This window comes from Euprymna scolopes, chromosome 27 (genome assembly GCF_053919585.1).
Source record: "Euprymna scolopes isolate OS-2025 chromosome 27, ASM5391958v1, whole genome shotgun sequence".
In the NCBI taxonomy this organism is placed as follows: domain Eukaryota; kingdom Metazoa; phylum Mollusca; class Cephalopoda; order Sepiida; family Sepiolidae; genus Euprymna; species Euprymna scolopes.
This window is the reverse complement of record NC_136508.1, coordinates 112,155,983-112,181,980: the sequence shown is the minus strand read 5'-3', so window position 1 is coordinate 112,181,980 and position 25,998 is coordinate 112,155,983. Positions and strand designations below refer to the sequence as shown.

Sequence of the window (25,998 nt, the reverse complement as noted above, 5' to 3'; positions counted from 1 at the left end):
TGGCGACGACCGCTTCAGAGAGTGAAAGAAGAAGAAGAGAATGGCCACTGCGTCTATTTATAGACTAGAGATCATGGGAAGAGTATGCAAATAACTTTGGACGGTTTTGTCCTATAAAAAGCCTGTATTTGGGAGAGAGGGCGTCTTTTTTGTTTAGCAGAAGCAATTGCTGTCAGAAGTGCATTGGACTGCAGGATTGAAGAGTGAAGATTGAGTTGTGGAGTCATTGTATTTAACCACAGTAACGAAATGTTGAAGAAGAAAACTCAGTCGTTTTAAAAAGGAAAAAAGAACGTGTGCAAAATCACGTGCCATAGACACTTTTACTTTAACGGAAATATAACACGAGTGTTCTCGTTAATGGACGTCAACAGTAGTTCGACGTCCCAATAATTAATGCCCAGTCTTACAGCAGTCTTACAAGCCTGAAGCGTTGACAAATATAATCTAAACTTGATAGGAGAACAATTCGGCACGGTTAACTAATGAACGGACATTTTTACACGAAGAACGAAATAATGATGACACCGTATTATTACGATGACCTTAAGTTCTTTGTTCCTTAGCAGTTGATTTTCTATTTAAATAATTTCACGTTTAAATCGTGTTTTTCATCTTTTAATTTTGATTCTTTTATATTTTCAAATATTTAATTTCTTCATGAATTGGACACACAAAACAAAAATTGTATCAAATTACTAAAGAAGAACGAAATTATCCCGATGATTTTTTCGTAATTGAATTCCAGTAAAAAGAAAGGTAAGTTATTATTTTTTCTTTCATTATACACTGTAACAAATTTAAATCCAATAAGTTTTAAAATTAATTAAAAACATTAAAATAAGTTTATTTTTTTATTGCAATCATATAAAAATATTGATTTCGCAAAAAAAATGTGTGAAGCTTCTATTTCAAAATAATCTCTTTAAAATATTTTTTTCCATCTAACATATAGAATTTCGTACAATTTTGTACTAAATGTGTTTATTTAAGTAAACCTTATGATAACATGGACAATAATAATACTTACCATATACACAATAATTTAACTCTAAATAATAATTACCATATACACAATAATTTAACTTAAAATAATAGTAATTACCATATACACAATAATTTAACTCGAAATAATAATAATTACTATATAAACAATAATTTAAATCGATATGATACTAAATACCATATAACCAATAATTTAACTCAAAATAATAATAATTACCATATACACAATAATTTAAGTCGAAATAATAATAATTACCGTATAAACAATAATTTAACTCGAAATGATAATAATGACAATATACACAATAATTTAACTCGAAATAATAATAATTACCATATAAACAATAATTTAACTCGAAATAATAATAATTACCATATACCCAATAATTTTACTCCAAATAATAATAACCATATAACCAATAATTTAACTCAAATAATAATAATTATCATATACCCAATAATTTAACTCGAAATAAAAATAATTACCATATAAACAATAATTCAACTCGAAATAATAATAATTACAAAATACACAATAATTTAACTCAAAATAAAAATAATTACCATATACACAATAATTGAACTCAAAATAATAATATTTACCGTATACACAATAATAAAACTCAAAATAATAATAATTACCATATACACAATAATTTAACTCGAAATATTAATAATTGCCATATACACAATAATTTAATTTGAAATAATAATAATTACCATATACTCAATAGGGATATCTCTAGAGAAGATCCTAATTTACCCTATATGTGCTTCAGGGTTGCACTTGCTAACACCACTGCATTTATAGTTGCCCTCTATAGGCCCCACAACAGCGGAGTTACTATCTTTAAGAGCATATCTGAGAAAATAGACCACATACTGTCTTCACATCCCTCGGCTTACATCCACATCTGTGGTGACTTCAACGTCCATAACGTGGAATGGCTGACCCATTCAAATAAGACAGATGATGAGGGGAGGTTTTGTCATGATTTTGCCATTGCTTATGACCTCACTCAGATTGTTCGCGCACCCACCCGTGTGCCCGATACACCCAATCAATATGCAAGCCTCTTAGACCTTTTTCTCTCAACTTCCCCTGAGCTATGTTCATGTACCGTTCATTCTCCTCTAGGATCCTCTGACCACTCCGTCGTATCAGTTAAGATAAAAACGAAATGTAAGAAGCCATCAGACGTACCCCTCCACCGTACTGTATACCGATACTCTATGGCTGACTGGGATAGCTTCCGTACATTCATATCTGATTTACCTCTGCACTCCATGTTTAAAAAGGAAGTGTCCTCTATAGTATCAGATCTGACCGAATGGTTAATTGTAGGCATAGACCAATTCATACCATCTAAAAAATTCCAACAAAAACCTAACAGCCAGCCATGGTTCTCCCCAGAATGTGCTGCTGCTATTGCGCACAGAAATCACTTTTTCCATAGCTACCAACGTAATAGATGCACTGAGACTAAAGCTGCTTTCAGGACTGCCAGCAACCACTGTAAAAGAGTAATAAAAAATGCAAGAGAGCTATATGCCCAGTCTGTTAAATCCAAGGTAGCTGATCAGCGGCTTGGTTCCCACCAGTTTTGGCAAATAACAAATAGGATCCTGAACAGAAGTGTGCGTTCTATCCCAACCATTATCAATGGACCAGAGGTTATCTCGTCAGTGTCAGACAAGGCCAAACTATTTGCAAAGAACTTTGCAGCTAATTCTACCCTATGCGATGAAGGCCATCAACTCCCCATATTTCCTCCTATAACACAGAACAAGCTAGGTAACATACAAATATCCGTGCATGAGGTCGCCAAGCTAATAAAAAACCTAGATTCCAGTAAAGCAACTGGCCCTGATGGCATCCCAATTATAGTGTTAAAAAAGCTTCAACCAGAACTTGCTCCCATACTTACGAAACTATTTAAGCGCTGCCTTAAGGAGAAGTGCTTTCCGACCCCCTGGAAGACCTCATCAGTTTGCCCTGTATTTAAGAATTCAGGTGATAAGTCATCTCTCTCTCAGTACAGACTAATAAGTCTTCTCTGTGTTATGAGTAAGTTGCTGGAATCCATATTAAATAGAGAAATAGTCAACCACCTCAGCAGGAATAACCTTCTTAGTGACACACAATATGGTTTCCGCTCTTCAAGATCTACTGCAGATGTGCTGACGGTTATATCCCACAGGATTAGTGAATCTCTTGACAAAGGCTTCCTTTCTAGGGCAATTGCTCTTGACATATCAAAGGCCTTTGACAAAGTATGGCATAATTCACAAGATTTCCAGCTACGGTATAACTGGAAATGTTTTCTCAATCATTAAATCATTTCTCTCCGATAAGCTCATAAGAGTAGTGGTAGATGGACAAAAATCGGTGGCCTGCAATATAAATGCTGGAGTCCCTCAGGGGTCAATCCTGGGCCCAACTCTCTTCCTGATCTACATCAATGACCTCCCTAAACACATACTTAAATCATTCGTTGACATCTATGCTGATGACACGACCATCTACGGCAACACATCAAAGGCTGTAAATGACGAAGTTCTCTCTGATTCTCTCTCCTCTGATCTCGAGCGCGTGGTTCTGTGGGGGAAGATGTGGCTGGTTACCTTTAATGCATCCAAAACCAAACTCCTATCCTTACGTCATCAACGCTCTGATCCCCAGCTGGCATCAATTGTGATGGATGGCTCTCGTCTGGGTGAGGCCCCGTGTTTTGACAAGCTTCTAGGTTTGACCTTTACTCCTGATCTGAAATGGAACACGTATGTCAAGTCTGTTGCCAAGGTCGCTGGAAAGATGGTGGGATCCTTCTACCGCTCCAGAAGATATCTCACTACTGATGCAATTCTCTATCTATATAAAAGCCAAGTACGGCCAAGGATGGAATAATGTTGCCATATCTGGGCAGGAGCTGCCAAAAACAGCCTATCATGTCTTGACAGAGTACAAAATAGACTTCGTGGTTTAGTGGGGGATGCCCTTTTCTCTACCCTGCAACCCCTCTCCCACAGAAGAGACGTTGCGAGCCTATCCTTGTTTTATCGTTATTTTCATGGAAGGTGCTCGTCTGAACTCCAATCCCTGGTCCCCCCTCGCCAATCTTTCACGAAAAACACCCGTCTAGCTGAATCCACTGTGAAAAATTTCCCCCACTCTATATCTGTGCCTAAATCAAAACGCGGATTTCATGAACAAAGCTTCTTTCTTAGAACTGCACGCCTGTGGAACTCTGTTCCGTCTGCCTGCTTCCCTCCGGACTACAACTTGGATGTCTTCAAGTCTAATGTTAACAAATTCCTAATGAACCGCCCCCCTAATTAAACACTTCATCAAATCTCCTCACTAACGTAATGTACTTGCAATAACCCTTATCCCTGAGTGGCTTCCGGGCCTTGATAAGTGGTGATCACTGTGTAAAAAAAAAAAATAAATAAATAAATCAACTCAAAATAATAATAATTACCATATACACAATAATTTAATTCGCAATAATAATAATTATGATATAAACAATAATTTAACTCGAAATGATACTAAATACCATATAACCAATAATTTAACTCAAAATAATAATAATTACCATATAAACAATAATTTAACTCAAAATAATTATAATTACAATATACACAATAATTTAACTCAAAATAATAATTGCCATATACCCAACAATTTAACTTGCAAAAATAATAATAATTACTATATACAAAAATTATTTAACTCGAAATAATAATTACCATATACACAACAATTTAACTTGAAATAATAATAATAATAATAATTACCATATAAACAATAATTTAACTTGAAATAATGATAATTACCATATACACAATAATTGAACTAAAAATAATAATAATTACCATATACACAATAATTTAATTCGTAATAATAATAATTACCATTTACACAGTCATTTAACTCGAAATAGTAATAATCACAATATACACAATAATTAAACTCGAAATAAAAATAATTACCGTATAAACAATAATTTTACTCGAAATAATAATAATTACAATATACACAATAATTTAACTCGAAATAATAATAATTACCATATAAACAATAATATAACTCGAAATAATAATAATTACCATATAACCAATAATTTAACTAAAAATAATAATAATAATCATATACCCAATAATTTAATTCGAAATAATAATAATTACGATATAAACAATAATTTAACTCGAAATGATACTAAATACCATATAACCAATAATTTAACTCAAAATAATAATAATTACCATATAATCAATAATTTAACTCAAAATAATAATAATTACCATGTAAACAATAATTTAACTCAAAATAATAATAATTACAATATACACAATAATTTAACTCAAAATAATAATTGCCATATACCCAACAATTTAACTCGCAATAACAATAATTACTATATACAAAAATAATTTTACTCGAAATAATAATTACCATATAGACAACAATTTAACTTGAAATGATAATAATAATTACCATATACACAATAATTCAACTTGAAATAATTATAATTACCATATACACAATAATTGAACTCAAAATAATAATAATTACCATATACACAATAATTTTACTCAAAATAATAATAATTACCATGTACACAGCCATTTAACTCGAAATAATAATAATAGCAACCATATACAGAATAATTTAACTAAAAAAAATAATAATTACCATATACACAATATATTACTTCGAAATAATAATAATTACCATATACACAATTATTGAACTAAAAATAATAATATTTACCATATACACAATAATTTTTACTCGAAATAATAATAATTACCATATACACAATAATTGAACTCAAAATAATAATATTTACCGTATAAACAATAATAAAACTCAAAATAATAATAATTATCATATACACAATAATTTAACTACAAATAATAATAATTGCCATATACACAATAATTTAATTTGAAATAATAATAATTACCATATACTCAATAAATCAACTCAAAATAATAATAATTAACATATACACAATAATTTAATTCGAAATAATAATTACCATATATACAATAATTTAACTCGAAATAATAATAATTACCATATGCACAATAATTTAATTGGAAATAATAATAATTACCATATGCACAACAATTTAACTCAAAATAATAATAATAACCATATACACAATAATTTCACTGGAAATAATAATAATTACCATATACACAATCATTAAACTCCCAATAATAATAATTAAAATATACACAATAATTTAATTCAGGATAATAAAATTTATCATATATGTAATAACCTAATTCGAAATAATAATAATAATAACCATATACACAATAATTAAACTCCAAATAATAATAATTACCATATACACAATAATTTAACCCAAAATAAAAATAATTTCCATATACACAATAATATAGTCGAAATAATAATTACCACGTACAGAATAATTTAACTCAAAATAATAATAATAACAATGTAAACAATAATTTAACTCGAAATAATATTAATTACCATATACACAATTAAAAAAATTCATAAAACCATATACACAATTAAAAAAATTCAAAATAATCATAATTACCATATACACAATAATGTAACTCGAAATCATATTAATTACCATATACACAATAATTTAACTCAAAATTATAATAATTACCATATACACAATAATTTTTCTCTTAATAATAATAATTACCATATACACGATAATTGAACTCAAAATAATAATTGCAACATACACAATAATTTAACTGGAATTAATAAGAATTACCATATACACAATAATTTAACTCGAAAAAATAATAATTATTATATACACAATAATTTAATTCAAAATAATAATACCTACCATATACACAATAATTAAATTCGAAATAATAATTACCATATACACAGTAATTTCACTCAAAATAATAATAATTCCCATATACACAATAATTAAACTTGAAATAATAATAATTACCAGATACACAACAATTTTTGTTTGAAATAATAATTACAATATACACAATAATTAAACTCGAAATAATAATTACGATATACACAATAATTTAACTCAAAATAATAATAATCACCATATATACAACAATTCAACTCGAAATTATAATAATTACCATATACACAACAATTAAACTCAGAATAATAATAATTACCATGTACACAATAATTTAACTCAAAATAATAATAATTACGACATACACAATAATTACGGCAAAAATATTAATAATTACCATATACACCATAATTTAACTCGAATTAATAATAATTACAACATACGCAATAATAAGCTCTAAATAATAATTACCATATGCACAATAATTTAACTCAAAATAATAATAATACCAATATCCCTAATAATTAAATTCGAAATAATAATAATTACCATATACAAAATAATTTACCTTTAAATAATAATAATTACCATATACACAATAATTTAACTTGAAACAATAATAATTCCTACATACACAATAATTTAACTCGTAATCATAATAATTACCATATACAAAATAATTTAACTCGAAATAATAGTAATCACAATATACACAATAATTTAACTCAGAATAAAAATAATTACCATATACACAATAATTTAACTAGAATAATAATAATTACAATATACAAAATAATTTAACTCGAAATAATTACATTTACCATATACACAATAATTTAACTCAAAATAATAATAATTACCATATACACAATAATTTAACTCAAAATAATTATAATTACCATATACACAATAGTTTAACTCAATATAATAACAATTACAATATACACAATAATTTTACTCAAATAAATAATTATTACCATATACACAATAATTCACCTGGAAATAATAATAATTCCCATATACACAATAATTAAACTCGAAATAATAATAATTACATTATACACAATAATTTTACTCAAAGTAATAATTAACATATACACAACAATTTAACTCAAAATAATAATTACCGTATACACAATAATTTAACTCAAAATAATAATAATCATATACACAATAAGTAAACTCTCAATAATAATTACCATATACACAATGATTTAACCCGAAATAATAATTACCATATACGCAATAATTTAACACAAAATAATAATTATTACGACATAAACAATAATTTAACTCTGAATAATAATAATTACCACATACGCAATAATTAGCTTGAAATAATAATTACAAAATAAACAATAATTTTACTTGAAATAATAATAATCATAACATACACAATAATTTGTACTAAAAAAAATTATAATTACCATATACAGAATTATTTTATTCGAAATAATAGTAATTACCATATACACAATAATTTAACTCACAATAAAAATAATTACCATATACACAATAATTTAACTCGAAATAATAATAATTACCATATACACAATAATTTAACTCACAATAAAAATAATTACCATATACACAATAATTTAACTCGAAATAATAATAATTACCATATACACAATAATTTTACTCACAATAAAAATAATTACCATATACACAATAATTTAACTCGAAATAATAATAATTACCATATACACAATAATTTAACTCGCAATAATAATAATTACCCTATACACATTAATTACACTTGACATAATAATAATTACCATATACACAATAATAAAACTCGAAATAATAATAATAATTACCATATAAACAATAATTTTACTCAAAATAATAATGATAACCATGTACTCAATAATTTAACTCGAAATAATAATTACCATATACACAATAATTTAACTAAAAATAATAATATGTAGCATATACACGATAATTTTACTGAAATCAATTATAATTACCATATACATAATAATTTAACTCGATATAATAATAATTATCATATACACAATCATTAACCTCGACATAATAATAATTACCACATACACAATAAATTAACTACAAAATAATAATAATTACCATATACACAATAATTTAACCCGAAATAATAATAATTACCACATACACAATAATTTAACTCAGAATAATAATAATTACCACATATGCAATAATAAGCTCGAAACAATAATAATTAACATATACACAATAATTAAACTCGAAATAATAATAATTACTATATACACAATAATTTTACTGCAAATAATAATAATTACCATATACACAATAATGTAACTTTAAATAATAATAATTACCACATACACAATAATATCACTTGAAATAACAATAGTTACTATATACACAATAATCTTACTTGAAATAATACTAATTACCATATACACAATAATTTAAGTCGAAATTATAATAATTTCCGCATACACAATAATTTATCTCGAAATAATAATCATTAACATATACAGAATAATTTACCTCGAAATAATAATAATTACCATATACACAATAATTCAACTCAAAATAATAATAATTACCATATACACTATAATTCAACTCAAAATAATAATAATTACCACATACACAATTTTACTCGAAATAATAATAATTACCACATTCACAATAATTTAACTCAGAATAATAATTACAATATACACAATAATTTTACTCGCTATAATAATAATCACCATATACACCATAATTTAAGTCGAAATAATAATAATTTTCATATACACAATAATTTAACTTGAAATAATAATAATAATTACCATATACACAATAATTTAACTGGAAATAATAATAATAATTTTCATATACACAATAATTTTACTCGAAATAATAATAATGATAGACAGGGCAAGCTTTTAAATTGGTTTTGGGTCGAAAATTTGAGCTAGTAATATATAACTATGTATGTAAGTTTGCATTTCTGCCTAAAACTTTCGACAGAACCGACAGATTTTCACAAGATCAGTATTGTTTTGTAAGTTCGTCTCTTCAGACGACAAATACGGAAAAATTAGCTAAAAACATTAATTCCTTCATACTCAACTGCGCACTTTTTTACATTAAGGGTTCGCTTTTTTCACCAATATTTTCAAAAGTCATCCCCTCTTTTCGATTGACTAGCCTTAGTTTAAACCTAAGTCACTTCCATTTTGGCGGTTGTCGTAACTGCAAAGACATCACATTCTTTATCTCGTTCTTTTCCTCCTTCCAGGTACGGGTTCAAGCCTGCCTTGCTACTACCACTTTTTTTTGACAGAAAATAACATAGAATAAAGTGTAAAATTGCAAACAGCAAATGTAAGCAAAATAGCTTAAACATCCTTAAAATTGGTATTGCAATTTGAATTCCAACATATTCCATCATTTCCTTATATATAAATTGCATAACCTCAATTAAAATGCTGTAAAAATGACAAAGAGAATAATTTTTAACATTCTATACAATGATAATGTATGTCGCTAAAGCTGTCTTGCAATATCAAATATATATAAATTGCATAACCTCAATTAAAATGCTGTAAAAATGACAAAGAGAATAATTCTTAACATTCTATACAATGATAATGTTGCTGAAGCCATCTTGCAATATCAAAAACAGTTGTCTCTTCCCTGAACAACTTTTGCTAAATTAATGCATTCATGCTTCTCAAGCAAAATGGAAGTGTGAAGGAAACAAATAGTCACCAAACAAAACCGCAAAATAATACTGATTTATCATTCCGTAAAGGGGAAATACAAATCCTAAAGTACCAAAGAGTTATGTTATTTTCTGTATCAGATAAGCGTAGATGCGTCAGACAAAAATCATAATCATATCTTTCTTCATCTCAATTTTTAGGTTTATTGGATTTAGCAATTGTTACACACACTTTACACATTGAGAATATAATATTTTCCTTAAACAGCTGATACTTCACTGATTATAATACGTCATTATAATCGTCTTTTCTCTAAACAGCTCATACTTCACTGATATTATAACGTCATTATAATAGTCTTTTTCTTTAAACAGCTTATACTCCACTGATATTATGACGTCATTATAATAGTCTTTTCTTTAAACAGCTTACACTTCACTGATATTATAACGTCATTAATAGTCTTTTCTTTAAACAGCTTATACTTCACTGATATTATAACGTCATTATAATAGTCTTTTCTTTAAACAGCTTACACTTCACTGATCTTATAACGTCATTAATAGTCTTTTCTTTAAACAGCTTATACTCCACTGATATTATGACGTCATTATAATAGTCTTTTCTTTAAACAGCTTACACTTCACTGATATTATAACGTCATTAATAGTCTTTTCTTTAAACAGCTTATACTTCACTGATAGTATAACCTCATAATAATAAAGTCTCATTCAAAATGGTGGTCCAATTTTAACTTCAACATGATTGCAGAGTTCATTAACACATGCTTTACGAAGCACAGGCAGACGGTATTTGCATTACTTCAGTTTAAAGAGCATTTAAAGATTTTACCGGACGAACAGTAAAGAGGATAATTAATGACAATATTGGTATTCCGGACTCATTTAATAATTACGGCCAGCTGGCAATATGGCAACACCCTTATGAAAGGCATTGGTCTATACCGACATTTAAAGATAAAACATTTAAACGCTGATAAGTTAAAGGCATGTTACAAATAATTTCAATGTTCAGCTGAATTAAAGGTGCACCAATATTTCTCATCAAATAATTATTAGCTTTGAATAATAGATTGACAATTGAGAAATATATGAGAAGGAATAATAAATTTTGTTGTTTCAAACAAAGATGCCGGTATCAAAGTTTATTTAAAACGTAAATGATAGGGTTCGGGTAATTGTATTTTATCTGTTTATAGCAATTTAAATTGTGATTAGAAAGTGGTACAACATACCATCTGTTTCAGGAAAGGAAGAAAGAAAGGAAAAATTCCGCTCTTCCATTTATGGACTGGTGGTCACCTGAGGTAACTTGATCTGGGCAAATATGCAAATGAGATACAGTCGGTTTTTCAAATAAAAAAACTGTCAGAGAGAGAGAGAGAGAGGTGGGGTATATGCTAAAGGAAAAAAGAAAATGTTCCGTTTAAGGTTGGGTTATGGTTAGAAACAAGAGAAATAAGTAATATACGATGTACCGGGCGTATCTGAATCACTTTTTGGGAAAGAAGAAGGAAAGGATGGAAAGCTCATTTATATACCCAAAGAACATCTTGGGAAGGCAGTGCATGAGGGGAGAAATTATTTTTTTTTATTGTCTCTTCGTTTTATTTTTTTGATAGGATATAAAAGCCAGTAAAAATTCCGTGCAAGGAACACAAAAAGAAAAGAGTCTTGAACATCTCTTGAAAAGTATTTTGTGTTGCTGATGTTTAGATTGTGCGGTGTGACATTGCTAGCAAGAGCCCAGGTGCGGTCGATTGGAAAAGAAAAAGTCTGAAACGTGCTGGTGTCAAGTGAGGGACTCACTCTTTCCCGAAGCCCAGAACCAAATCCTGATCGTAACATCACAAGGAGTAAGTTAAATTTTGCTGATCATCACGTTGATCGTAACGTCACAAGAAGTTAAATTTTGCTGATCATCACGTTGGTCGTGATGCATGTATGTGAAGGGAATACCATCACTATGAGTTTATCAAATAACATTCCACTAAAGGACTTGCTATATTTAAAACCCTTTTTGAGCCTTAACACAAACATAGTTGTTGAAGTTGAATCAGCACATATGCGGTAACAATACAAAATGTATGTTGTGATATTTGTAGACATCTATGATATCCGATTGTCTAAGTAATTGGCAGAGTTGGGAAAAATCACCTTCTTTGAATCAGCTTTTGTAATATCTTTAAAGTTTTTGTTAATGTATAGATAAAGATATAGATGAACACATCGATAAAAACGCTTGCAGTTTCAAATAATATACAAGACAAAATATAAAAAAAACTATATCAATTTTTCTGTAGCTTTTCAAATAATATACAAGACAAAATATAAAAAACTATATCAATTTGTCTGTAGCTTTTCAAATAATATACAAGACAAAATATAAAAAAATTATATCAATTTGTCTGTAGCTTTTCAAATAATATACAAGACAAAATATAAAAAATATATCAATTTGTCTGTAGCTTTTCAAATGAATATAATGATGAACAAATTAGGAAAGTTTAAAATATCAAAATAATACAGAATCCACACCCAAACCTACTACACATATTAAACTATTCTATCCTTATCAAATCAGGGAAAAAAGTATTAAAATATTATTAATAGAATTGTGCAAACCGTAGACCATAACAAAATATAAAATTAATCATTTACTATAATAAATTTAAAACATCTAACCTTAAGTTTATGTAAAAAATAATGTTTTTTTTTGACGTTCAAGTTCAAGTAAACAACCGGCAATATTTTTGCACCAATCTAATATATAATAACGAATGAGTTGCTTGATAGAATAACAATTTATGAATTCAATATATATATATATATATATATTTTAATTGTATCGATATAAGTATTTCTCTTCTGACCAGGATCTAAATCATACAAACAGGGTTGGATATAATTTCAATAAGATTACATCTTAATCAAAACCATTATTGCCTGATTCTCTGTCAAGCTAGTAAATATCCGATCATTTTTGTAATGTTACGTCAATGAATAGTTTAGATTTATTAATCTAGAGGTTGTGAGTTCAATCCAATAATATTAACAACAAAAAACAAACATAATACTATTATGTGAATGCAAATATAAAAAATATTGAATTTCATTATTTTTTACAGATGTTCCTGATTGAATTTTAATGGAGTATCATTATCTTTAAACATTATTCTGTTAACACTTGTTATGTTAATTGGAAGAGTACAGCGATATCTCTGAGACGATTTCTATACTGGACTCAACTATTGAATGAACTTTGAAACAGTGATAAAAACATAACACATCTTTAAGGTAATATCAATTTTTTGTTAAATATGTGTTAACATAAATCAAAACGTCATAAAAGATCGAATCACAAATTACAGAAAAAATTATGTGGCTTTAAAAAAGAAAAATATTTAATACAATTCTATAAGAACATCTTATATTTTTAACATTTGATATAAAGCCTCATCCTCAGCTTGTACAAATTAATGAGAAAATTTAAAAAAGCGAGAAAGGCGTTGTTTTTGTAATGTGGTGACATTCCGAAGCATTTTAAAAAAGATCTCTCGGTTGGAATATATATGAATATATGTTCAACAGTTGATAAGAATACACATACATTAAATCATAAAAATCCAAATCTTAACAAAATAATTGTTAGCTGATTTTTGTTAATAAACTGAAGTAATTAAAAATAGAAAAATGCTACATTCTTGTAAAGACTGTGGATATTTTTCTTCTGATAAGTCAAATTTAGTAAGACATATGAGAACTCATACTGGGGAAAAGCCACATATTTGTGAAGTGTGTGGATATTCTTGTTCTCAAAATTCATCGTTAGTAAGACATATAAGAACTCACACTGGGGAAAAGCCATATTCTTGTGAAGTGTGTGGATATTCTTGTTCTTTAAAATCAGACTTAGTGAAACATATTAGAATTCACACTGGGGAAAAGCCATATTCTTGTGAAGTGTGTGGATATTCCTCTTCTCGGAAATCAATGTTAGTGAGACATATAAGAACTCACACTGGGGAAAAGACACATTTTTGTGAAGTTTGTGAATATTCTACTTCTCAGAAATCATCGTTAGTAAGACATATGAGAATTCACACCGGAGAAAAGCCACATACTTGTGAAGTTTGTGGATATTCGTTTTCTGAAAAATCAACGTTAGTCAAACATATGAAAACTCACATGAGTGAAAACTCATAATTTTGCAGAATATGAAAATAGTCTTTCTTTTCAATCATGTTTAATGCAACATAAGACAATTAGTAAAAACTTTCAAAATATGTTTACACGAATTCACATTTATTCATATGAGACTTTTAAGCTAGACAGAATTACATAAAACACATTTGCTAGGATTGTGTCATTTGATTCTGCTGTAACAGTTTATACTTAAAAATACTGCTGTTCAATTTTAATCGTAATGAAATGAAATATTAGTTCTAATTAGGGAACCACTTGATTGCATAAAATAAAAAGCCGAAAATCTGTATTCTTTTTCACTATTTTAATATTTCTATTTTTATAAACAAAATTTTAAAAAATAACTAACAATTTAAAAAAGCCATATTCGGTTAACGCATGTGCATAACACAAAAAGAAGGAAGTCTAGTCCACACTGGAATAATCCAGGCATATCGGCCAACTTAGTAATCAAGGGTAAGTATTTAAAACATTTAACAGATATTAAAATGAAATGATAAGGGGCCATAGTAATCAAGGGTAAGTATTTCAAAAGTTTAACAGATATTAAAATGAAATGATGAGATAGTAATCAAGGGTAAGTAATTCAAAAGTTAAATAGATGAATAGATGGAAATGATGAGAGACCATATTAAGCAAGAGGAAGTACTTTAAAAGTTTAACAGATATGAAAATGCAATCTACTCATACAAAATTCACTCAGTAGAAAGTGTTTGAGTGTTATTGATGAATGATAAATGCTGCAGATATGATGAATCAGCAACAAAAATTGCAAAAAGAAAACGAAAGATATAGAAATCGATAACAAGATAACAAGAGAAGCAAATGGATTCTTCAATTCAATAGTGCAAGAGTGGAAGACTTTCATTTTAGTCAATATCAAGGTTTACTCACAAATTTTTTTTAAAGCTGGTCTACAAGGAACTGTTTCACACAGTGATTTAGCGCCCAAGGGACCTAATATCTGAATGCTCAATTTTAGTGGCATATGGTCTTTGCACTGTCTGCTAAAACACATTGGATGATGGCTGGAGAGATGAAACTTGATCGTCGAACATCAGGGAACATAAAACACAACCGTAACATGAAATGTGAGATATTAAGGCTCATAAACAACATGAAAAAAGATCGTTCCAAATATGGTCTAAGTAGCACAGGTAAAAATAAAATATTAGAATCTAAATAATGCTTTTTAAATTAATATGGTCTAAGTAGCACAGGTAAAAATAAAATATTAGAATCTAAATAATGCTTTTTAAATTAATATGGTCTAAGTAGCACAGGTAAAAATAAAATATTAGAATCTAAATAATGCTTTTTAAATTAATATGGTCTAAGTAGCACAGGTAAAAATAAAATATTAGAATCTAAATAATGCTTTTTAAATTAATATGGTCTAAGTAGCACAGGTAAAAATAAAATATTAGAATCTAAATAATGCTTTTTAAATTAATATGGTCTAAGTAGCACAGGTAAAAATAAAATATTAGAATCTAAATAATGCTTTTTAAATTAATATGGTCTAAGTAGCACAGGTAAAAATAAAATATTAGAATCTAAATAATGCTTTTTAAATTAATATGGTCTAAGTAGCACAGGTAAAAATAAAATATTAGAATCTAAATAATGCTTTTTAAATTAATATGGTCTAAGTAGCACAGGTAAAAATAAAATATTAGAATCTAAATAATGCTTTTTAAATTAATATGGTCTAAGTAGCACAGGTAAAAATAAAATATTAGAATCTAAATAATGCTTTTTAAATTAATATGGTCTAAGTAGCACAGGTAAAAATAAAATATTAGAATCTAAATAATGCTTTTTAAATTAATATGGTCTAAGTAGCACAGGTAAAAATAAAATATTAGAATCTAAATAATGCTTTTTAAATTAATATGGTCTAAGTAGCACAGGTAAAAATAAAATATTAGAATCTAAATAATGCTTTTTAAATTAATATGGTCTAAGTAGCACAGGTAAAAATAAAATATTAGAATCTAAATAATGCTTTTTAAATTAATATGGTCTAAGTAGCACAGGTAAAAATAAAATATTAGAATCTAAATAATGCTTTTTAAATGGCATGGTCTCTGAAATAAGTAAAGATTATCTCGTTTGGGTGAGAGTAACTTCGAAATAAATGCAAATCGAAATGAATTCAAATGTTAGATCCAGAAAGAAACTCCTTGATCTTTAAAATCTTATTGAAGTAAATTAAAAAAGAAGAAATCAAAAACTATCTGACAAATATATCTAATAAAGCAAATTCCATATATTCAAACAATTACACTTTAAGGGAATGTCGGTTGGCTAATCAAAGGTAAAGTCGTCGTCGTCGGCTCCTAATCGTATCCGAGCATTGGGTCCTGTCGTTAGGTGGGTTGGTCCCCAGGTGATACATGGCTATACAGTCCGATTCTATGGCGGAAGAGCCACGGACAGTGCTCACAGGGGAGGGAGATTGTTTTACTCTTGCTCCCTTCTCCTTCTCAAAGTAAGCACTCCCACGGTGTACAACATTCCTCCACGCCTTCCCGACCCTTACAGCCTCTTCCCATGAGGAATGGTCGATGTCAGTTGCTGCCAGAGTACGCTTCAGCTGGTCTTTGTAGCGCATTTTTGGTGCTCCTTGTGATCTGGTTCCTTTTGCCAGTTCTCCGTACATCATTTTCTTGGGAAGCTTTGAAATTTGCATTCTATGAACGTGGCCTCAACACTTGCCATTTTGGCACGTTCCAGTACTTCAGAGTTGGAGGTATGACTCTGCCAGGGTATTCTCATAATGTGCCTAAATTTTGTTTGTTGGAAGCGTCCCAGATGTTGTATTTATTATGTTTTATGAATCATAAGTTTGTTATGATTATGAATCATAAATCTGTTCATAAACTACATTTACCAAATGAATGCATCGGCAATGATACCTACGACATTTAGGAAACGAACTATTAAAAGATACATCTGCCTTACTTAAAAAATGCTATGTTTATTTTTGGTGTTTATTTTAAATAAAAACCCACCCAATATTTTTGCTGATGAGACTTTGTCTATCACAATAAAAACATCCTTTCTAAAACAATCGTACTATTTATTGATATTATTTGTTCTTCCTTATGAAACAGATTTTTAATTTTAATTATAAATTATCAATCATTTTACTCTCTCTCTCTCTCTCTCTCTATATATATATATATATATATATATATATATATATATATATATATATATATATATATATATATCGGTGTGTGTATGTTGAGATATGATAAGTGCTTATTATAGTCTACTTAATATGAAAGACAGAAATCATAATAGTAGAATGAACATGACAGAATATAGTGGAAGAATTATATATGAAAGAATGCATCACAACTTATTACGTGTTTATATAAATATTATACAATGTTTGGTGTGTTATGTTGAAGTGATACATCTTCTCATGTGATGATTATAATGTGCATCTAAAATTCATGACCTAACGAGTGTCGATAGCTTAGTGTACAGTATTTCTTGTACTGTGGAGGATGTTTTTATTTGGTTTGATTGTGTAGTAGAGTATCTTTGTTGCAGGTGGTAAGGCTTGAGTGTATTGTGGGTGATGGTATTGTTGAATTCTCATACTACGCTTAAATCTGAAGCATCTGAACCAATGTTGATAAACGCAGTTGAATCCATGAGCAAACTTCATGCAACAGTAGATTAACTGATCTGCGATTTGTATGATATTCCCATAGAGTCAATGTAACACAACGCCGTTATATGTGATACAATACCTAACAGACAGGAGAAAGAAACGAGCGAAAAAACTGGTCTGGGAGATAGCTCATAGCCTGCGTGCATGTTACCGGAAGCAATTGGGACAGTATAATCTTCCTCTCGTTTTTATTTCCCTCTGTATCTCACTATTGCATTATTCACTTTTATTATTTTTTTCAATTTTTTTATTAAGAATTATTAAAATTATTTTATTGACATTGATTGATAACGAATTATTGAAAAGTCAAATTCTTTAGTTTATGAAGTGAGTTTACCACAGTTTCGACATACCTTATCGCAGCCAGGACAATGACGGCTATCATCCCTAAAGTGACGTCTCCATCCACAGTTGTAACACTTGCCATGAGTAGAAAGGGCAGCATAAATTTGTACAGAGTCACATTCCATGCGAGAACCAGTAGAATAAGAAATGCTAGCAATAGCAGTGGCCTCCTCGGCAGGATCAGTAGACACATTGTTAGTTATAGTAGTAGTAGTAGTAGTAGTAGTAGTAGTGACAGCGGCTGCTCCAATCGGAGAACCGTATGATTCAGCACGAAAGTAAGCTTCATCTAAAGCTCTAGCACATTGAAGAAAATCAACGAAATGTTGCTTGCGTCGATTATAAAAAAATCGATAGAAATTCCAAAAAATCACTTACGTATAAAAATTACAAATCAATGTGTTGTTCTTTTCTTAATTGTTAAGAATGTATCCATATTTATATTTTAAATTCATTTTATTTTTTAAACGCCTATTTAAAACGCCGGCATTACGTAATCATTTTATGTTCATATCGAAAAACCAGAAGTAGTTTTTTTTTCATTGTTTTCAACTACAAATGGACAGAAGGAAGCAATACTCACGTTCGCATTAGTCCTCGGGCCTGGTCCGTGTAGAAATATGTGTTCCCATAGCTGAAAATTCTCAAATTTTACTTATAAATTTTTGCCTTAAAAAACGAACAGTGGGTGAATTTTTTCTTTCCTCAAAGAAATACATAAAGTTTTGATTTATTATATTTTAATAATTCATCGACTGATTTTTCTAAATATCTAATAAAAGAAAACATTGAATTAAATAGAATTGTCGTCACCGTCCAATACTTACTGTACAATATAAGCAGAACATAGGCTTCCAATTAAAAATTTATTTTATTGACATTCATTGATAACGAATTATTGAAAAGTCAAATTCTTTAGTTTATGAAGTGATGTGTAGTGTTGTAAATGAATGAAGACGTAAAACAAAACATCTTTCCAAGGTTTTATTGAACAAAATCCACAGCTAATAAAGCAAGCGAGAAAGAACTCAGTCTTTAAAAAAAAAGGAACGCGTGCAAAATCATGTGGCAAGAAACTGAATTTGCATATCTAATATATATATATATATATATATATATATATATATATGTATATTAAACAGTAACAAAAAACAATTTAATTAGCGTTTCTTTTAAATGAAAACATAATAATCTCCCACACTTGTAAAAATTATCGTAAATAGTTGTTTTTTTTATAAATCATGTCGCTGGACTGGTCTGCGAATTCTGTTAGATCGGCCTGGAAATAGTTCGCTATTCGAAGGACCAGTGGTCTTCTGGGAAGGTTGGTTCTCAGGTTTTTGACTATTATAGTCAAATTCATTTTCTGTATTAGGTGTAATACTAACGGGATTTGTTTCGGTCAACTGGGTTGCGTCCGCATTTGCAATGTCGGGATTAATACTTTTAGCAGGATTTTAAGGTCTATCAGAGCGTGAATAGCGAGCTAGATGTCTCAGCGCTACTGAAACTTCCCGGACATTATTATGTCGTATTTTTGCATGTGTAGGGTTAGCTTCGAGGAGTTCCACTACGTCGACAATCGGGTCATATTTGCTCCTGTTACCAAACCAATTTAATAATACCTCCCCAGGGTCACAGAATCAAACAGGTAAAGCAGTACCAGTAGAAGAGCGCCTTTCAAAGTTGAACATGCGTTTGTGAGGAGTTTCATTTGTAGTAGTGCACAGCAGGGAGCGAATAGCATTTAAAACATCCTGTAGAACATTCTGCCAAGCAGTAAGGAGTAATCGTCTAGATTCCAGAGCTAATAACAGGGTGTTCCAAATAATGCCGTTGTAGCGCTCGCATTGACTGTTGCCTCTTGATTTGTATGCACAGGAGCACAGCTGATCTTGGTTAGGGCGCAGATTTTTAGAATATCCTAAGGTCCACCAAAAGAAATAGTGATACCCTGGTGTAGTTTTAAAAAAGGCATTCCGAGTATAATATCCAAACAGGAATCAGAAAGCACTGTAAAGTTAATTTCTTTATATTTGCAACCATTGAAGGAAAGTTCTAGGTGCAATATTCCCATAGTTTGAGGGAAATGGCGGATAATGCCACGGAAATTATGGAATTATATTTTGAAGTAGACAGCTTTATTGTCTTAACAATACGAGCACTGATAAAGTTTTCAGAACTGCCGGTGTCTATGAAGGCAGTTAATTTTTTCTTTAAATTCTCACCACCTTCAGCATGGGCTGCCATAATAGCAGAAGTAGAATGTGAAGGTGTCGGCATAGTAGAAATGCAAACTTTGGAGAAATAACAGAGTTTACCACAGTTTCGACATACCTTATCGCAGGCAGGACAATGGCGGCGATCATCCTTAAAGTGATGTCTCCCTCCACAGTTGTAACACTTGTCATGAGTACGAAGGGTAGCATAAATTTGTACAGAGTCACACTCCATGCGAGAACCAGTAGAATTAGAAATGCTAGTGATAGTAATGGCTTCCTCGACAGGATCAGTAGACACATTATTAGTTTTAGTAGTAGTAGTAGTAGCAGCAGCGGCTGCTCCAATCGGGGAAGCGTATGATTCAGCACGAAAGTAAGCTTCATCTAAAGCTCTAGCACATTGAGTAGCCTTTTTGAGCGTTAGCGTATCAATTTCAAGTAGTCTAGCACTTGGTGTGTCAGAAACCGACCTTAATGCGTGAAAAAAATGAATAATTCGACTTCTTAACTTTTCAAGCTTATAACTACTTGAAAAATGTAATTCAAACCCTAATTTTGTTTTCAATTAAAGGAGTAGAGGTCAAATTTTAAAAAAATAACAGGTTTAATAGCAAATTATTCAATATTTTTAAAAATCCATTTTCTTTAAAAAAGATTTGAAGAAAATCAACGAAATGTTGCTTACATCGATTATAAAAAATCGATAAAAATTCCAAAAAATCACTTACCTATAAAAATTACTAATCAATGTGTTGTTCCATTCTTCATTCTAAAGAATTTATCCATATTTATATTTTAAATTCCATTTATTTTTTAAATAAAAGAATTTTTTAAACGCCTATTTGAAAAACCCGGCATTACGTAATCATTTTACGTTCATATCGAATAACCGGAAGTAGTTTTTCCATTGTTTACAACTACAAATTGACAGAAGGAAGCAAAATCCACACGTTTTCGTTAGTCATCTGGCCTGGTCCGTGTAGAAATATGTGTTCCAATAGCTGAAAAATTCTCAAATTTTACTTATAAATTTTTGCCTTTAAAAAAAGGACAGTGGAGGGATTTTTTTCTTTTCTCAAAGAAATACATACATTTTTGATTTATTATATTTTAATAATTCTTTATCTACTGATTTTTTCAAATATCTAAAAAAGAAAGCATTGAATGAAATAGAAAAAATTGTCGTCACCGTCCAATACTTACTGTACAATATAAGCAGAACATAGGCTTTCAATTAAACAATCAACGTGGTTTAAAAGAGGTGTTACACTTTGGACTTTACAGGTAACTTTCCAAAAAAAACACATTTTTGTTTTAATTTACAATATTTTATTTATTGATCTTTTACCTTCAATTTGTGATATATAAAAATTTAGTGAGTAAATTAATTATTTAAATTTTAATAGACATTTCAATATGGGGAGGGTGAATTAAAAAAAAACTGTTTGTCTAAAATATTATATTCGATTCATTGGAAAGAGTATAAAATTTCACAGTGACCCTGAAAATATCGTAAAAAACTTTAATCAATAGAAACATTTTGATAGATTTTTAAAGTTTAAAAATCGAAAAAAAAAATTAACGCGTAAAATACAATTGATTTAATTGCGTAAAAACATGGCTGTATGAAGGCGCGCTGGCACTTTGTAAACACTGTTTTTAAAAAAATATATATTTCTATTATTTTTTATACAACTTTAATAGTTTATTTTGGAAGTATATTCCATAAAGAAAATAAAAAACCCACTTTTAAAAGAGAAAGTACGAGTTTTGTATATTTTATTTTCAGTTTCGTGTTAGGGGTGTCAAAAACTCCCCCAAAATTCTGATACACCTAGTCTAGCATGTATTACTGTGGACCAGAGACCACGCATAAATGCATCACGGATAGATTCATCCCTGTAAGTAGTAGCAGTAATGTTTTTAAAGTAACAGTCAGCGGCAAGTCGATTTAAGACCTAAAGATATTGATCGACAAATTTGTTTTCTTGTTGCAGACGCGTAGAAAGCAGATGTCTTGCATGAATAACGCTTGGGAACTTGTCGTAAACACCTTTCAGTAATTCGACAGCGTGTTCAAATCCTGAACAACCATCGATAACGTCAGCAACGGTGGGACCGATGTTTAAATACAGAATTTCAAGTTTCTCTGGATTTAGCGAAGCAGTAGTTGATAAATAGTAATTAAAGTTACGATAGCACAACCTCCAAAGCTAAAGCTTGCTAGCCAGAGGGTCTGCTGAGGAAATGTCACATTTGTCCAGACGAACCGTCTTTTCGATGAGGGAAATAAATTTTGTTCAATAAATTGTAGTGTTGTAAATAAATTAAGACGTAAAACAAAAATTTCTTTCTAATGCTTTATTGAACAAAATTCACAATTACTAAAGTGTCATGTCCACAAGTAAAGGGAGAAATCTGTAAGAGTTATCTACCTTTAGGTATGCGCGCTCTCTAATAAAGAAAGCTCGGTTTTATTGAACAAAATTCACAGCTACTAAAATCACGTGACAAGAAACTGAATTTGTATATCTAATATTTTTAAAAACATTAAGAACAAAACAATTTGCATTAGCGTTTCCTTTAAATGAAATATAACATAATGCCAACGACAGGACTCAAACAGTAATATAAGATTTATTAAACGACACCTCAGCTAAGTTTAATTTCAAATAAAGAGTTTTATTTTCGAAATATTCTGTGTTAGTTTTTTATGATTTTTTTTATTTATGAAAACATCATGAAACCGTATAAAATGCAAATAAAGACGAATTACGTTATTTTCATATTATTGTCATGAACATATTTGTAGTGAAACAAGATGAGGCAACAAATGTTTGGTTATTATTTTACTTGTGAAAGTGTGGTTAGAAGCTAAGAAAAATCAAGTCTCACCGTGGGTGCTCACTGCTCAGCAAGTGAGTTCAGGCCGAGAAAAGGAAAAACAAAGATGGCAGCCAGCATTTTATTACGTGCGTTCTCGTATAATCTCGTGTGCACGTGAAGCTGGAAACTACAAAACGAGCTTCGTTTCTCGGTGCTGAGCGATTCCAGATCGGGCAGGAGAAGTGGAGATAATTTTGTTGAGTGGTGCATTTTAAGTGAAACAGAGACAAAAATGGACAGGAATTCAAAGGAGGAAAATAGATACACGTGTTGACTGATGAGGAGAACTCTTTATTGTAAAAGGGGAAGAACAAAAATGGATTATGGGATATGTACAGTGAAAAGGGAGGTAATAGGGATACAAGAGTTATCGGACTTTCAACACCCCCGCTTGCTCTTAGAGTGTGAGCGTATTTTTTTTATTTACTTATTTGTTTATTATTATTATTATTATTATTATTATTATTATTTTTTTTTTTTTTTTTTTTTTACAAAGAAAGAATACGCGTATATATAAGAGCATCACATCGGCAAAAAAAAAAACGAATTTAAAGCCCGAATAAAAGTGGTTTGAATTTTTCTAGTTTTGCTCGGGTTGGGGGTTTGGTCATGATGTCTGCGAGCATGTCTGTTGTGGGGCAATATATAATTTTTATGATGCCGTTGTTCAAAGCGTCCCTGATGAAATGGTATTTTATGTCTATGTGTTTGCATCTTTGTCGATGCACTGGGTCTCTAGAAAGTGCTATAGCGCTTTCTCGAATAGTTTAATGGGTGTGTATTCCTTATACCAGTCCATTTCTCTTAGTAATTGTGTGAGGTACATACCTTCTTGGGTTGTTTTTGCTAATGCCACATATTCGGCTTCGCATGTGGATAACGCTACCGTGGGTTGTCTTTTTGACTTCCAGGAAATGGGTGGACCGCCTTTTGTTAGGCTGAAACAGTATCCAGATATACTGTGTCTGTCGTATTGGTTTGATGCCCAATCGGCATCGCTGTACGCGATTAACTGGAGTTGATCGTTTGATTTTGTATAGCATAGTTGGTGTTGCATAGTACCTTTTATGTATCTAAGTACATGTTTGGCTGCCGTCCAGTGCTGCTCATGCGGTTTTGATAAGTGTTGGGACAACTTGCCAACGATATAGCTTATATCTGGTCTGGTACAGATCATCAGATAGATTAGGCTGCCGACGACTTCACGGTACTTTCTGGGGTCGATGAGGTCAGAGTCATTTTCGGTTAGATCACACTTTAGTTCGCATGGAGTTGTCCTGGGTTTGCAATTGGTCATATCAAACCTTTCCAGTATTTTTGTGACGTACCGTTCCTGGCTCATCAATATACGACTTTGAGTTATGTCGAAGTCTATCCCTAAGAAATGCCGGAGTTTTCCAAGGTCCTTCATCTGAAATTCGGACATCAACATCTGCTTGGTGGTGTTGAGCGAATCATTATTATTGGCTGCGATAATTAAATCGTCGACCCATGAGATGATGGTGATTCGTTCCTCACTGTTGTGTCGCATGTAGACACAATGATCCACTCTATTCTGAATGAAACCATTTTTGGTGAGGTGGTCATGCAGGGTTTGATTCCAATTTCTGCCCGATTGTTTCAGTCCATATAGAGATTTGTTTAACATGCAGACTGGTTTCTCGCCCGTTTTCCATCTCACTTCAAATCCCTCTGGTTGCTCCATGTAAATCTCATGGTCAATTGGGGCATGGAGGTACGCCGTTTTGACGTCCATTTGGTGTACGATGAGATCGTATTGGATAGCTACTTGCATTAGTATGCGGATTGATGTGATGTCAGCTGTTGGGGAGAAAGTCTCTGTATAATCTACCCCCTTGGTTTGGTTGTAACCCTTTGCAACAAATCTTGCTTTATATTTCGGGGATCCGTCAGAGTTTTCTTTAATTTTGTATACCCATCTACCGCTGATTGTTGTTTTGCCTTTGGGTAGAAGTGTCAGCTTGTACACGTCGTTTTCTTTCAAGGAATTGATTTCCTCCTGCATTGCTTTGATCCAATGGTGTGCTACTGGGGAGGTCGTAGCTGCTTTATATGTGTGTGGTACACCATGTGCGACTTTGTAGCAGTAGTCGA

General features: G+C 30.2%; 1 long non-coding RNA gene across 1 annotated transcript; it reads left to right on the top strand.

Annotated features, from left to right (window-relative positions):
• Positions 1-327: 327 nt before the first annotated feature.
• LOC145248677 (uncharacterized) lies at positions 328-15,028 on the top strand. The gene is made up of 2 exons (XR_013863391.1): positions 328-759; positions 13,662-15,028. It is a non-coding gene; the product is annotated as an uncharacterized LOC145248677 (long non-coding RNA).
• Positions 15,029-25,998: the final 10,970 nt, after the last annotated feature.